Source organism: Plectropomus leopardus, chromosome 7, assembly GCF_026936395.1.
Source record: "Plectropomus leopardus strain MGB_pleo_1.0 chromosome 7, ASM2693639v1, whole genome shotgun sequence".
Lineage (NCBI taxonomy): Eukaryota > Metazoa > Chordata > Actinopteri > Perciformes > Serranidae > Plectropomus > Plectropomus leopardus.
In genome coordinates this window covers 28,817,275-28,833,159 of record NC_142182.1, presented here as the reverse complement: position 1 = coordinate 28,833,159, position 15,885 = coordinate 28,817,275, and the positions used below count along the sequence as shown (strand labels likewise).

Genomic DNA, 15,885 nt, shown 5'->3' with positions numbered 1-15,885 from the left:
AACAACGGGGGAAACAGCTAGCCTGGCTCTGTCTAAGGACAAAATAACCCCAAAAACCTGTCAGCACCAAAGTTAACCGATAGGCTACCACCTATATCATGGTTCAAAGCGAGCTGAAACAGTGCTAAAAGACCTGCAGACTATTGATTGGCTAGAGAGAATTGTCACTAGAATCATCACTTGTGTGATACAGCACCTGCTGCACCAACCTAAGATACCGCCAATAACCACTGCAATTTTTTTTTTAAATCGCTTGAGCCAGATTTTAAAAAATGCAGCCCTGCAAAACCATGCTGTGGAGTGCAGACAGGTTGCTGATGAAATGGTGTTGCCAACTCTTTTAATCAATTAAAGTAGCCCAAGAAGTCACTAGAAGTTGTCAGATGACATCATACACTCATTTATACATTGATGATGCCATCGCACATTTGTATATAGGATTAAGGAAGCATTGAAACTTAGCTGAATGACATTCAAAAGAAAAATCTTCAACAAAACACTTGCATGCAATGAGAGCTGCGGTGCTAGTATTATACTGCACCACTTCCTTGTATTTCCAAAAGTAAGCGTCAACATTTCTATTGAAACACACAACAACTGAACTTACGCTTCTGCAGCGAGCAGCTTCTCCTCACGTCCTGCCTGTCCCACACCTACTGCATGATGGGAGAGGAGAGAGGGGCAGAGACCCCATGCTGATGGTTTAAAAGCTGTGGTCTGTCATTACTCTGAGCTGCATCCTTATGCGTCTGCTGTTTACATTCCAGGATGCTGCTACCATGATGTCCACACAAGCATGGGGGATAACGCTTCACATGGCTATGTTTACACAACAGCACAACCAATGCTGGGACGTCAACAAACACGGATGCTAGGCACGGATGTTTAGGATTAGGGGAAGGAGGCACATGGTATGGTGTAGGAAAAAAAAATCACATTCAGACAAGAAGCAAATACTGGACTCCTGCATGAAAGTCCAGGGTTTGTCAGACCCATCCCTGCTGCATTTCATGCGTTTTCATTCTCATTCTCAGGTGCTGTCCGCTGGCATAAAAGAATGCCACAAATGGTTCTGTCCAGCTGCATTTTCCCCTGATGCCGTCCTGCTGTGTTTCATGCAGACGCGAAAGATGGTTTGTCACAGTGGTGGTATTTCACGAGTTTGGAATGGGAACAGGCTGCAGCAGTATATTTCTCACTTTTTTTCCTGATGGTCTGAACAACTACATAGATTTGCCTCTAGTCGCTTTTAGAAATAAAGTTGAGGAAGAAGGACAGCAAGTTAGCAGCACTGCTATGAAAAGATCTAGCAAGGATAAAGCAACATGAGCTGTGTTGCGCTGAAGATGATGTCACAGCAGTTTTATGTAGTGTCGCTAAGCTGACAGGGTACTATCTGCAGTGGTTAACACAATCGAACAAGGACCCTGGTACCAAATGTGACAAGAGTGGAGTCAAGTTCAGCTGAACCATGCAGTGGAAATGAGAGGTACTGGTAACTGACAGCGGCCATTTAGCTTAGCTTAGCATAAAGACTGGTAAAAAGGGTGTTCACCAATATGTGAGCCAATTGCTTTAAGAAGGTGCTGGAGAGAAAGGCAAACTGAGTATGAATTGAAGCAGAAGCATGGTGAACACCTCCACACTGCCTCTCTCATGTATGGATAAACATCTTCTCATCTTAAATTTTAGGACAAATCATCCCTACAGGTCTATAGTCTGTAAGGTTAAACACCTGTCAAAACAGGTGTTTTGTCATCAGTGTTATCTATAAATTACTGCTAATATGAAACAACAGAAATATGAAAGTAAACAGCAGGTATTGCAAAGAAACTGAAGCAAAAAGAGAAATAGTAAAAATACATTATGGTTGAATAATCAGGTCTGAGCTAAGGAAATATTGTTGACATTAAATGTGAAACATAAAGGTATCAGGTCTAGCAGGTCTAATAATAATGCTATGACTCATGTTTGTTCCCAGATGGCTCCTTTTGAACAGGAGCTGAAGGGGGTGAAGGTTTATCGTATGACATGCTGTTCATCACACCTCCTCTTCCCCTTCCTTCCCACCATGCTCATTGGCCAAATCCCATCTAAATGACTGTAAAAACAACACACATACTGAGACAAAAGGATAGATTTCCATGCAAGGAGAAGATTTGTTGCGGTGCAGACTTTGACACATCACACCAAAACAACCCTGGATGAGTTAAGTGAAAGGAAATTAAATTCTGCCCTCCTGTTAGTTTGATGGTAAATGCTCTGCATCACCAAACTGCGACTGATGACTGAGTCGAAGCTCAATGAGAAAGACCCCAGGAGGCATCCAGAGAAACTGTAGTCATCAATTTATCTCTCATCACTCTCAATATTTTTGTCTGGAGTCATCAAGCATCCAAGAATTCAGAGCGGTAGTGAGTCAGTCAGTCGGATTTGAGGAGCAGGAGTCAGTGGAGACTCACGGAGGAGTAAGATATGATTGTAAAATATCGTTCCCTGGAGCTCTTCCTGAAGGTGGTGTGTCTCTCGTTGCAGCTTCATGCTTGTATCAGACCGAATGCTCCTCAGCATGCTGAAGTGAGTTCATGCCCGGGGCAAGCAGAGCAATTATCCTTAATGGCGGAAGGTATAACCCCATGAATATGTGCAATCATGTGCTCATGAGGCAGCAAGATGAGGAAGGATGGAAGGAGTGAATCTAGTTGAAAGGTTTACTTTTCATCATGACACGAGCATGGAGGCTTGTTGACCGGAGCAAAGCAGAAATGACATTTAGGTTCCTGAAGTATGGACTAATAAATCTGATCAGTTTGAAGTTCAGCACATGAGGGGGACATATGCCAGTAATACCTCTAGGTGATTTGTACCAATTACTTACAGGATTTACCCTCTAAAACTTATTTCGTTATCAATAATGCAGAAAAATTACTGTCGGATTATTCTGATGATAATCTGACGATAATCCCAATGGAAAGTCTTTTTCTGTTCATGGCATGCAGACTCAGAGTAGCATCACCACAATCTGAAAACCTGTTGGTCATTAGTCTGGCGATGACAAGCACTTGAAGGCAGCAGGGTTTCGGGAAATTTGGTATAGCAAGCAGATATCAGGGTCAAGACGTCTTCTTCTATGCATCCATCATTTTGGCCTATCTTTTTAAAACATATTTGCGTACGAATTCAGAAAAATCAAACAAAAAAGCGAATAAAAAGTTAATCATGGACAGACAACTCCCAATCTGTTCCAAGACTGCATTCCAGTCAAAGCGTTTCACCTCCCCACACTGTTTACCTGGCAGTCAAAGGTGACCAGTCAACACTACATGCACTAAAAACAGAAACCAGAACACTTCAGAAACCAGTCTTGCTCCGTTGCCTACAGAGTCTGCATATGCTGTTTATAGAGAAAGCGTCATCAGAGACGTCCTGCTGTCCAGTCGGCCACCAGCGCTGTAAGACATTAATATATGACCGAATTTTGGTTGTGATGTCAGGTGAACAAAAATCAATGTCAGAAATCAGATAACGGGTGATAGATGACATTGATATTTTGTTGGTTTATGTTGTGTTGTTCAGTGAACAAAATTTAACATCTTCTAAATGTCCGTTGCCTATACGTCATCTTGACATAGTATAATGTTTATAATTGAGTTGTATGATATGGCAACAAAACCCAGTGTCTGCAAAATGTAAGAATTTAATGTCTACACAATATGAAAATCTAATGTAAGACAATTAAAATATTGTTAACCAAATATTTATTCCAACCAAAATTTAATGTCTGTCTGACGTAAGAGTCCAATGTCTTTTTGACGTCATATTGACATCCGATCATTTGGAAATTACATTTATTAATTTTCTTGCCACTCATATATCTGTTTGTTATGATATGAAGCTATAACCAGCAGCCAAGTAGCTTAGCTCAAAGGCTGGACACAACTGGAAACAGCTAGTTTGCATCTGAATTACCACCTTTACATAAAAACATCTAGTTAGCTAGCAGTTTCCCTGTTTCCCCTTATGAAGCAAAAACACAAATGATCCTATCTAAAGCCAGTGTGATTTGTCCGTTCTGGGCTACTGTAGAAAAACATGGCAGACTCCAAGGAAGAGGACCCGCTCTGTATGTGGACATAAACAGCTCATTCTAAGGCAACAAAAACATGACACTTCTTAATTTCAAGTGACTATAAACCAATGAAAACACAATAACGGAAAATATTTACAATTTCTGCCGATGCCCCTAAATCCTACACAATGGACCTTTAAGAGACATGTGAATCACCAGGACGCTATTAGGATCAGAAACCCAGTAAGGCCAGATGGAGGAAATCCATCCCCAAGTCGCTTTAACTACAGGACACTGAGCTGAAGATTAGTCAGTCCACCTCTTTGTCCACATACAGTGCATGATGTCAACACTTAAACTGCGTCATGTGCAACGCAACAACTCTGCTTCCTTTACATAAAGCAATCAACCTTGTGACAGCTGAGTCATAGACAATATTTCTTAATGTTGAAGACGCAGCGGCAGACAGTCTCCAGTTTATATATCTCACAGTGATGGTTATGTATGAGGATAAGCGCATAAGAGAAGCAGAAACTGAATTACTTTCGTCAAATAATATGGAAATAAAAAATAAAATTGACGTTGCAGGATGAGTAACCAGGGGATTTTAGAAACCTGCCAGTCTGCCGTTAATTAGTCTGGACCTTTATCGCCTCGCCCGAGATCAGTGACTGTGCAGACAAAGGACGACATCATCACAGGCAGTATTTAAATGACAGAATGAGGTTTGCAGGGAGGCTATATATATATACTGTATGTATGCCTGCGTCAATGTAGGCCAGTATCCAGGTGTGGTCACTTGACACTCACATATGCAACACTCAGATGTGAGAGCAAAATAAAGACAGAAAGTGCTGTACGAAGACGCATATAGCCAAGAAAATTGAGTATTAAGGAAGAAGCCTTGAAAATCAATCTCACAGACTCACCAAGTGGCGTCTCATTTTTCTGTGAGTGCAAAGTGACACAGAGAAAGTGTTTCTCTGAGAAGAGACAGCATCTGAGATCGAGAAGACACCTCCATCCTGGGAAAGATTGCTGATTAAATTCCTCCCACCAGCAACGAAAACATGTTCATCTTGTTCATGGCAGAGTTGTTTAGTTATTTCAAGGAAATGCTGATGAAGAAAAAAGACATTTAAGGCCAAACAAGTTTTTCAGGACATGATAGAAACCAGTCCCTCGGCATGGCTACAGGTGACTGACTGTGGTTCAAAAATAGAAAGTGAAACTGCTACATCACTTTCTGCAACACCCTATAAAATTATACATCATTTTAACAGTAGGAATAAAAGAAGAAACATCATTTTTGTGTTTTAATATCCAAACACATTAACATACACATGACGACAGAGATAAACACAAAAACTAACCTGTTGGAAATGATCCGTCACCTACCACATGATGCATTATTTCCTCCCTGGAGACATTTTCACACTTGCTGCTTCGACTGGAGTGTAACTCAGCTGAAGTGTACATTCTGTAGTCCTCAGGGTTGTCTTCAAGCTGTATGAATGTGTGTGTTTCTGTGTGTGTGTGCAAACACACCGAACGGCAGAGGAGTTATGAGATGGAGATGCCAGGGAGTGCACAGCCCCCTCTCCTCTTTCTCTCTCTCTCTCTCTCTCTCTGCTCTTTACAGTCAGCGTGAGTTGTTCATCCAACTGCTCTGCCAGAGTCATTATTGTAACTGTGAGTCAACACGGGCTCCCACACACACACACACACACACACACACACACACACACACACACACACACACACACACACACACACACACACACACACACAGAAATGTACACATGTAGATAGCCTGCACTGTATTAATGTCTATATTTACAGTAAGTTATGAAGGTGTAAACACAGAAGATATTAATGATGTGGAAGCCAGTTTTCACAAGATAATTAACCATACAGGAAATAAAGTGCCCGGTATCAAAGCTCACTCCCTCACACACAAACATTACACACCCAGGATGACAAAGCATCCATGCTTTCACCAACGCAAACAACCAATTTACTCCGTTTACACACTTCATCACCATAATAGTCCTGATTTATTTCCACCATGGTGTAAGCGACCAACTCCAAAATGCTGTGAAATTAGTAGCATTTTTCCTCATTTCAACTCTAATTTAAGACTTGATTAGACTCCTTTAACCCTTTGAAACCTGGTCAAATTGGCAAAAACATTGGGAGAAGGCAGTGAACAAGAATGAACAAGAAATTGGCATGGAATTAGTAAAAAGCACAAACAACTAACTAAAAAATTGTAAAAAAAACCAAACTCAAAACACACACATATACACAGACACACACACACACACACACACACAAAAAGCAAATGATCCGTAAATATAGCTTGAAAATTTTAATATTTCTGTAAAATAATTTTAAATATATAGTTATAATAAAAAATAAATAGAGTTTTTTGGACACTTTTCCCAAGCTTTTTAATTAATTAATTTTTTCTACATCCACTCATTTCTTGCAATGTGTGGGAAATTTCTTTGCAAAGTTGCTCATTGCCTCTTTTTACCCATGTTTTTGTAAGAAGTCCAACTAATTTGCTCAAGGTTCAAAGCTTTAAGGTTACTGAATGCAGCACAAGTCAATTCAGGTTTCAAAGGGTTAAATGAGCAAACTAAATTGTACATAGAGAAAACAGGAACACAGTGTTGTTAAAGTTGAAACCATTACCAGAACAACGCAGCTTACATAAACTCTGACTTCCTCCATGAGTAAAAGCACACAAACTGGGGGATTCCCGGGCCGATGGCGGAAAGGGAAGACAGAAATTGTATCCGTATGGTGACGGCAGGTGAGAGGGCACGACTCACAGGGCAGGAATCTTACCCTGCATTCCTCTGCTGTGACGGGAAACGGAATAATTGTTCCTCTGTTAAACACCAAAGGCTGACACATACGCACATGAGCCCACCCCCACATCACCCAGCACGTGCTTCTCTTCCCAGTATCCGTTCCTATATAGTGAGTCAGCTGACCACACCATGAGTCGCTCCTTTCATGTGTCCATCGTGAAGATGCCAAAGGAAGTGGCTGTAAGCACTGACTCACATCAACTTCTCACCTCCCCAAAATCCCCTCATCACGACAATAACAACATCTTTGATTCTGCTGTCAGTTATCCAGCATCTTCCTGCAGCGCTGTGTGCACCTGCTACCAATCTCTCTATCTGCCTTCTCTGTCACTTTAACATACGCTTCCAGCTGTGTGGGAATCCACAGCCACAGCATCGCAAGGAATGCCTCTCTAGATGTCCACAGTCCGCAGATGGCCTCCGCCCAATGGCCAACATCCTGACCATCCTCACACGATCCCTCATCCATCTCACCAGAGGGAGAACTCAAGACTCTGACACAGTGAAAATATCTCCCCACTCTTCACTCGGATGCACCTTTTTCTTTTTCTCTCTGTTTGTGTTACTCTGACAACCAGCTTACAGACACAAGCTATATCGAGACTGCTGAACTGTCAAATGCTCAGTTTAACTTCACAGTCTGCACTGAACTTTAGAGCTACATCAAGACAGCCTGACTGCCTCGGTAGGTGTCAGCTGTTGTACTTGTTGGCAGAAGCAGAAGTTGAAGTAAAGTGAATTAAATAAATAGTTTGACATTTTGGGAAACACATTTACTCGTTCTCTGCCAGAGTTAGATAAGAAGACTGATACCACTCTCAGAATTTTCCATTTATTATAAAGCAAAAAGCAAGAATTAGACAAAGGGTCTGCATACTATATTAAAAGCCCACATACATTTTTAAATGTGCAATTTTTCATTTAACAGAGATCGACGCTAGAGCCTGCTGCTGGTTAGCTGAGCTTAGCACAAATACTGGAAACAAAGGAAAACAGCTAGCCTGGCTCTGTCCAAATGTAACAAAATCCAACAGTTTCCCAGAAATTATGTTTATATACATCTAAGTTTAAAAACCAAATACATTTGGAGGAAAATGCAATGTAGAGCAAATTCCATTTTCTATTAACATCATGAGGAAATGTTGCTCATAAACATATCTGGCTAGTTGCAAAAATGTTGATACTAAACGTATCAGCAAAATATCATCTGACAATGTATTTCAGCAGGTTGTTCTTACACACTGTTCATACGTTTTCCTATGAAAAGTAGCACACCCAGATCTGTACATATTGCACCTAATCATGAGCCAGTGACTCATGCATATCCCATGTATTTATGAAGGATAAGATCAATCGACAGATGCGCTGACTGGATAAAAAATTAAGCGATTCCTTAGGAAGGCAGGTTATGTTGGTGGATCGGTCAGGAAATGCAGGACTTTCCCCGGGAGATCATTGTTTGGAACCGTGTGGAGTGAACTTCAAGTTAATTTAAGATACCATGTTTCCTAAATCTAATCACAATAACTTTAACTTAAATACAAAAATCATGTAACTCCATTTGTGGGGCGCTAATTCTAAGGATATCATAAAACTGTTGAATGAGGATATATTTATTTCAGCCTTTTTCAGCCAAAACAGCCAATCCTGCAATACAGTATCTAATTACAATGACTACAGCATTACTTTCTTATTACCTATATTCAATTAAAATGTAGCCAAAATCATTTCCCTTTCCTAAGTGCTGTTATTGCCTAAATCTAAGACAGGAGTCTGTACACCCACCATCCTCCTGCAACCACGTCCTTATGAAGCCTACATGAGACATTAATGTAGCGACTGAAAGAAACGTCTCTGAACTGATCCAGGCAGCGATTATGTTGCCAAACAGCATCTTTGAAAAAGCACTGACAAACATACGTTACTTCTTGGAGACAAGTTTAAAAAGCGTATCTACCAGCACCACTAAAGGACAATGATATTTCCTGTTTGTTCAAACCATAAATGACAAGATGTGGTTTGTGACGTGTCTTGACGTCATGGTGAAGTTGACAACCAGCAGATACTCCAGGAAGTTACTGTATGTATCTCAGAGATAACCCTGTGGGACATAACCCTCCCATTAGTTGTTTACACTTTCCTTCTTTGAAATTCTGTATGGCACAGCAGGGAAAGGAAAAGTTAGAGAAGGACGATAAGGATAGTTTTTAGGAAGAATAGATGTAATATCTGGAATATATGTTGAAAAAAATACCAATAACCATTGCAAGCTGCAAACAAGGCACTGTTGCATGATTACAGAATGTGTCTGTGCATTACAAGTAGATTTTGTTGCAGCTACTGTGTAGAAGTACTGTGCCCTGTGGGACTGTTGAAGTAATATCTCATCAGATGTCACACTCTCCCTAGGGTTCAGCAGGCAACATGACAAATCACCAAAAAAAAGAAGAAACAAGCAGCGTTATGTAACAACTCTACTCAAGTAGTCTGCAGGCTTCCAGTGCGTCCTTGGTAACAATCACTGCAGCACCACCAAGGAAAGGACAGGATTGCATAACGACAAACTCTATGACTTCAAAAAGTAGCTATGCAGCAGGTATAAACCCACTGACAGTAATTCCAGGTGATACTGTGAGGAATCTGATGCTAAGATCTTTATCTTCCTCTTCAAAGTAACAATTTATTTTGTAACATGTACATGACGATAAGTTGTGAATTTATGCCAGCAAGTATTCTTTCTGTAAGTGTAATGTGAGTTATTTAATGATGCTGCTCAAAACACTGAGTGGGTGATAAGGTTGCAGTGATGAGCTTTTGTCTGTGGAATGACTCTGGGCACCCACACGCCTCCTGATCTTGTTGCTTTTATTTTATTTTGTCCTCGTAAATACATTCTTGACGTATACCTTACATTCATTCACAACCTCTAATTCTAAAGACCTGTGTCCTTCAGAGAAATCGCAGTGCTACACTTTGATCTGCACAGTGCGCTGAGATTAAAGAGAACAAGATGTGCTGATGTTTGAAAGATAGAAAAAGTTCCCTAAAAAAAAGCAGCTATAATAGAAAATGTATATTTTATTTGTAATGGGAGGTTGGGAAAAATTAATGCAGCATAGTATTGTGAAATTTTGTGCTGCAATATTGTATCAATTGAGGACACCAAGTGTACATGTTTCGATTATATAAATGATTAATATTGCAAATACAAATTAAACCTTTGGTCGCCTACCATATACCACTTGTTACAGACATTTTGCAACAATAAAATGACTGAACTAAGGTTAACAGACTGAAAACTTTATGGATGGATACATTTAATGACATAAAGAAATGGTATATAAAAAGTATTAGCTTATAACCCCAGCCCCTTCAGGTATAGCTGTGTCAGTCAAAACTGATTGTTTCACATGAAAATTATTTGGATGTTGGTAAAACATCCAGAATTCTAACTGGGAGTTTACGCTTGGCACATGGGAGAAGATTCAGCTGGTTGCAATTTACAATCCTCACCACCAGATGCCACTAAATCCTACATACTGTTTCTTAAATGGTCCAGTGTGTAAGAAACGTGGTGTCAAAACGCAATCGTAAACAGGTTATTAATTTCCATGTAAACACACTGTGTGAAAATTCAGAATGTTCAGGTTGTTTTGATTCAAACATAATGTGCTTAATCAAAAACAAAAAAAAACCCCTTAAAAACCCTTAGGCGTCATTTAAATTTGCTCCAGCTGAGCAAAATGGCAGATTTTCCAACTGAACAATTTTTTATGGTAAGACAAGACCGATATATTTTTACACTCTTTTTCAAGTCAACATCCCATGGGAATGAAACTGCAGGTATGTGCAGTGTAACATTTCACATTTTAATGTAAGGCAAATTAACAGGAGGCAAAATGACCCCCGTCAAAAGGTCGTGTTTGTAGTGTATTAGATATATCATTTAAGCATACAAGCCTTTACAAGTATACTTGTAGTTTTGTGCTTAACTTTAAGTATATTTAAAGTAGTATACTTTAAAAAAGTACTTCAAAACAGATGTCATTAAGTTCAACTTGAATGAACTAAAAATAAGTATACTAATTCTGCAATACTTATGAATAGTGCATGATATTTAAAGTGTATTGCAAATTTTAAGTCAGTGCACTTTTATAACTTATATTATATATATGTATATATACGTATAATGCACCAGACTATGGAGCAGCTTCATTCTCCAGGCTGTGAGACTACTCCTTCAACTCCAAAAGATGTAGCAGGATTTAAAGACACATTTTAATAGATCTACTTTGTACCTTGTACCTACAGACTTAGCATGGTCATTTTATATAGGTTACTTATGAGAAGTATTCTTATTTTCACTTAGAAAGTATAATTTGAAGAATATTGATGGTCTTTGTTTCTGTATACTCAAAGGTGGGCACCGTGTGTGGCTAAAGCGAAGGATTATCAGGATGGAAGTGGCAAACCTCAGGTCATCTGATCTGACTCATCAACAGATAGATGCCTTGGCGGCCTGTTTGCCGTCTCTGCAGTGTGGCCCAACAACAGATGAAGAGCCGTTTGACCAAATGTGGTGCCAAGACAGTTTTGATGTGTGTAAATACTATAAACCTTCCCAATTAACTCAAGCAGAGAGGAGGAGGAGGAGGATAAGGCATCAACAGTTACTGCTGGTGACTCCAGTCCACCCAAAGCGCATCGACATACAGGCCCTGGCTAATGACCAGAATCACTTCAACACCGTGGAGTCTGACGGGACTACATTTGTAAGAGTCACTTGTCCTGTTCACTCACCTGATGGATGACTGAGTCCGAGCACATGGAGAGTGTCTGACTACGATCTGGAGGGTCGGATGATCCTGTCTGTGATCTGCAACATGAGGCGTGACAATGTCTGGCCATGAAAACAGGCGGCAGGTAGAGGAGGAGGGCGCAGCATGTCAACCTGAGCATTAGAAACAGAAGAGCCAGAACATCAGTATTCGTATTAAACTTGCATTATTTTTGTCCACTTGAGGGCAGCAGAAACAAACTGTAAGCCTATTATTACATGATGTCAGTTATGAACATGTTAGCAGTGTTTTTTTTTCCCTTTTGGTTTCCACTAACTCCTGAGGTAAAAATGTATCTTTCTCTTTAGGAGCTAAATGCTCCACTCACCAGCAGCTAACTTTGTTTGTTGCATGGTACCAGGCAGTGTTTATAAAAGAGCTCTTAAGAGTGAACTAAAACAGTAAAGATGAGCGTCTAAAACAGAAAAAGCAGAAAAAGCAATAAATAGAGAAAGAAATATCTTATTTCGCCCCCAAAATGGTCATTTATATTTGCATTACTCACCTCGGGTTTTGTTGACGTTTTGAAAAATTTTTAGCCTGTCTTGCATGCCTCCACCGTCAAAGTATTCTAATACAATGGTCCGATATATAATGAATCAGCATCCCACAAATGACATCTTAAAGTTATGTAGATTAGGGTTAGGCAGGTAAAGTTATGTGTACTGAGAAAATCTCAGTTCCTTTGGTTTCACATGGGACACAAACACAGGTCTCTCCTGAGGGACAGTCCTGTGTTTTTTTGATCTATGCAAAACCCCAACCGGCACATGTTATGTGAGAGTTTGTAAACAGATGTTTTAATATGGTTTTGCTGTTTTAAATGTTGATTATTTCAAGAATTTTCATCGTTTTTGAATTCTACTTTTACTGTGGAGGCATGTACGAAAAACTTGGGAAAAAAGTTTTCTTCATGAATTCAACATAACACAGGTTGAGTAACTGATATACAAATGGTAATTTTGGGGTGAAATATTCCTTTGCCTGCATTTGCAGTTTTATCCTCAAGGTTCAAAACTGGTCATGTTTGCTTTTACAAGAAATCCCACTGAGAATCAAACAGTCAATCAACCATTCAGTCAGTGATCAATCCCTAAAAACTGTGAAATTAGAAAAACCAGCAGCTTGTGCTATAATCCATAGCAACAAACAAATAGTATTTCTGAAGAAATTGGGAAACAGTGAGCATGAAGTTCCCCTCTCCCATGTTTGCATTTTACTGCAGTGGATGTTTGTACTACATTTGATAGTAAAAACAGATCAAACACACAAACACACAAATACATGTAAAGTAGAGCTATTTTCAAAAGGCACAAGTGCACTTGGATGCAATTACATAACACACACACACACACACACACACACATACCACTCTTATGCATAAACACAAAAAAAAGCCACAGATAAACACTGGTGTGTTTGGCCACTGCCTCTTCTGTGGCTAATGAAAGATCTTGACGTCAGGTCTGGTCTGCAGACCACAGCTTCACCTCTGCTTTACTTTCCTGGCCCTTTTTGTGCAGCGAGTGCACGACTCTGCAAGCTGCACGGGTAAAACAAACACTTTAACGTCTGCCTCGATCCATCACTGTTTGTGGAAGCCCTTTTCGATGGCATTAACATGAAACAAAATAGTTACAATATCTGATTAAGTAAATTAGATTTGTGAAATTGAAGCTCTGAGACACCAAAATTAAGTAATGTGAGGTCAAAGCAACAGAATGAGTCAACTTCATGCAGTGAAAAAAGGCTATAACTTGTTGTTTCAAAACACAGAAACATTCAAGTTAACTTCCAAAATGTCAAAATGTTAGGAACTGACAGAACCAGCCTTGTTTTTAACTTGTCATCCATTCAATACTCAGTTTATTCTGGAAGCTTTCATGAACTTTCTAAACCTACATAAAAAGCAAATAATCCTTGATCTAATCTCTTGCATGTAATTTGCCAAAATTGGAGTTTTTACTTTACATGTCTTTCTGGATGTCTGCACCCACACACAGCCACACACACACATGCAAACGCTCACTTCCTCTTCATATCAACCAGGACATGGTGAACCTAAAATTAGATGAGACAAACACTCACATGTTAACAGAGACGTAAGTCCTTCATTTAGCTGGACTGTGGCTTTTACTGAAATAAAGAGCAGAGAGGCATGAGATAGGATAAAAAGGCAAGTGCTGGCATGTAACCAACCACATGTTAAAAAGTACTTCACATAAGTATAACCTTGTATTTACTTGTAAGTAGTTAATAGTTCCACTCTGTTATATTACAGTGTTGCAACTACATTTATTTCACAGCTGTAGGCCATAGTTACTTTTCAGAGTTTACATAAAACTGCGCAATCACTTAATAAAATAAGATAAATATACACATTCAAAAATTAAGTTAAACTGCTAAAATTAGATTTCAAACAAATGCAACAGTACTTCTAGCATATTAATACACAATAAAAATGATTCAATAATGTAATACTCACGAGAGGACGTCCTGCAGAATGAGTACTTTTGATATTTTAAGGTGCAGCAGCAGAAGCAGCAGCAGCCTGTAGCAGGAAGAGGAGGACCTCTGCTGGTGTATTTGATGTTTTCAGGGCGTGTTCTGTCTGATGCATTTAAACATGAGGAAGGGGCCAAAGTACAGTTTATTAGCACACCTTACCAATATGACCGGAGCACATGTATTTAAAGATGGCGTCTTTAAATACAGCAAAATGGACTTAAGAGAGTTACAGTATGCAGACCATTTTGTCATATTTTATGACCATTTTTTATTGGTACAGCTCCTGCCTTAATTGGTTTGGGAAGCGTGTAGATGCTATTTTTTCTGTCTGATACATTTGAAAGTGAAAAATTTACAAAGCAATTTAAAATATAAGAGTAACACAAGAGTGACTCAAGTAATTCATAACGTATGTTCAGAGCAGGAAGAGACAATCTCACACAAGCAGTATTCCCAATTCCATACTTTACTTTTGCTGTCTATATTTTGCATTTAGCTTACAAAAAAACAAACATACATACCTGTTTCATGCCAACAGGAAACTGTATATTACATGCATGGATGCATGTTGATCACACATGAACAGCAAAAATTATTTCTCCAAGGGTTTAGCTGATTGTCACTGTTCTGTTTCCTGATGTGTTTCTGCTGCTGTTTCACCTCCATCCATAATTAGTGTTAATTTGTTCCAGCTGGGACCTGCTCCTTCATTTCCTTTGCGCATTGCATTGTGGGACAAAAGAGTGTATGACCAGCACACTTAAATGAAGTGAAGTGTGGTTCTCAAAGGACAAAAAATAAATACATTTGAAAAACTCAACAGCAATATCTCTTTGCAGAAATCATGATCTGGTTACCCTTGACAGACCTTGTTGTGAACAGTTTAATAGGAACTGTTTTCTTACTACTGAACTACAACTGCTAACTTTATCACCACACAGCAGTGCAAGATGTAAACATAATGACTGAACAAAAACAATTACTGATTTTCTTTTGTCACATGAATTATCACATAAAACAGCATGCACGTTATTTCTTATGTCCTGTCTAACTGAGTCAAAATTGATTCCATACGTAAAGCATTTTTTAATATATCTGCATCCACAAATGCTAAAGAGAGCTCAGGATTATTTTGATGGCACAGTGATTCTTAATGAAAATAACTTAATACTGTCTGCTGGTCAAATGCATAATAAACCATAAAAATGTACTTGACTATTTAAAAAACACAAACAATCTGAGATGCTGCAGGAATATTGAGTTTTACAGAGATTTCTTATGACCACAATAATGCTGAAATGAGCTCCACAACATCTGTAAATGATGACCAATAAAGTGAAGGTTGTCTTAATAATGTAATGAAGAAAAATGTATGCTGTGCTTCTAAAGAGAAGATCATTTCCCTCCCTGTACTGCTTTTACAGAACAAATATCCAAAAAATAATATACCATGTTGCAGAAAACAAAATAATTATATCCCTCAAAAAAATATAAGCTGGAGGTTTTTTAGTGTTTGTCCTGATTTGTGGCGCGTGTCATGACAAGCTGCCCTGGCTATTAGACCAGGGTGACTATGGGTATCAGACAC

At 39.2% G+C, this 15,885-nt stretch overlaps 1 long non-coding RNA gene across 1 annotated transcript; it reads right to left on the bottom strand.

Moving 5' to 3' along the window:
• Positions 1 to 3,557: 3,557 nt before the first annotated feature.
• LOC121949709 (uncharacterized) lies at positions 3,558 to 15,116 on the bottom strand. Its single transcript, XR_015777052.1, has 5 exons — positions 14,819 to 15,116; positions 14,275 to 14,400; positions 13,878 to 13,925; positions 11,752 to 11,902; positions 3,558 to 9,052 (listed from the first exon to the last, which is right to left on the bottom strand). It is a non-coding gene; the product is annotated as an uncharacterized LOC121949709 (long non-coding RNA).
• Between the last annotated feature and the right edge of the window lie 769 nt (positions 15,117 to 15,885).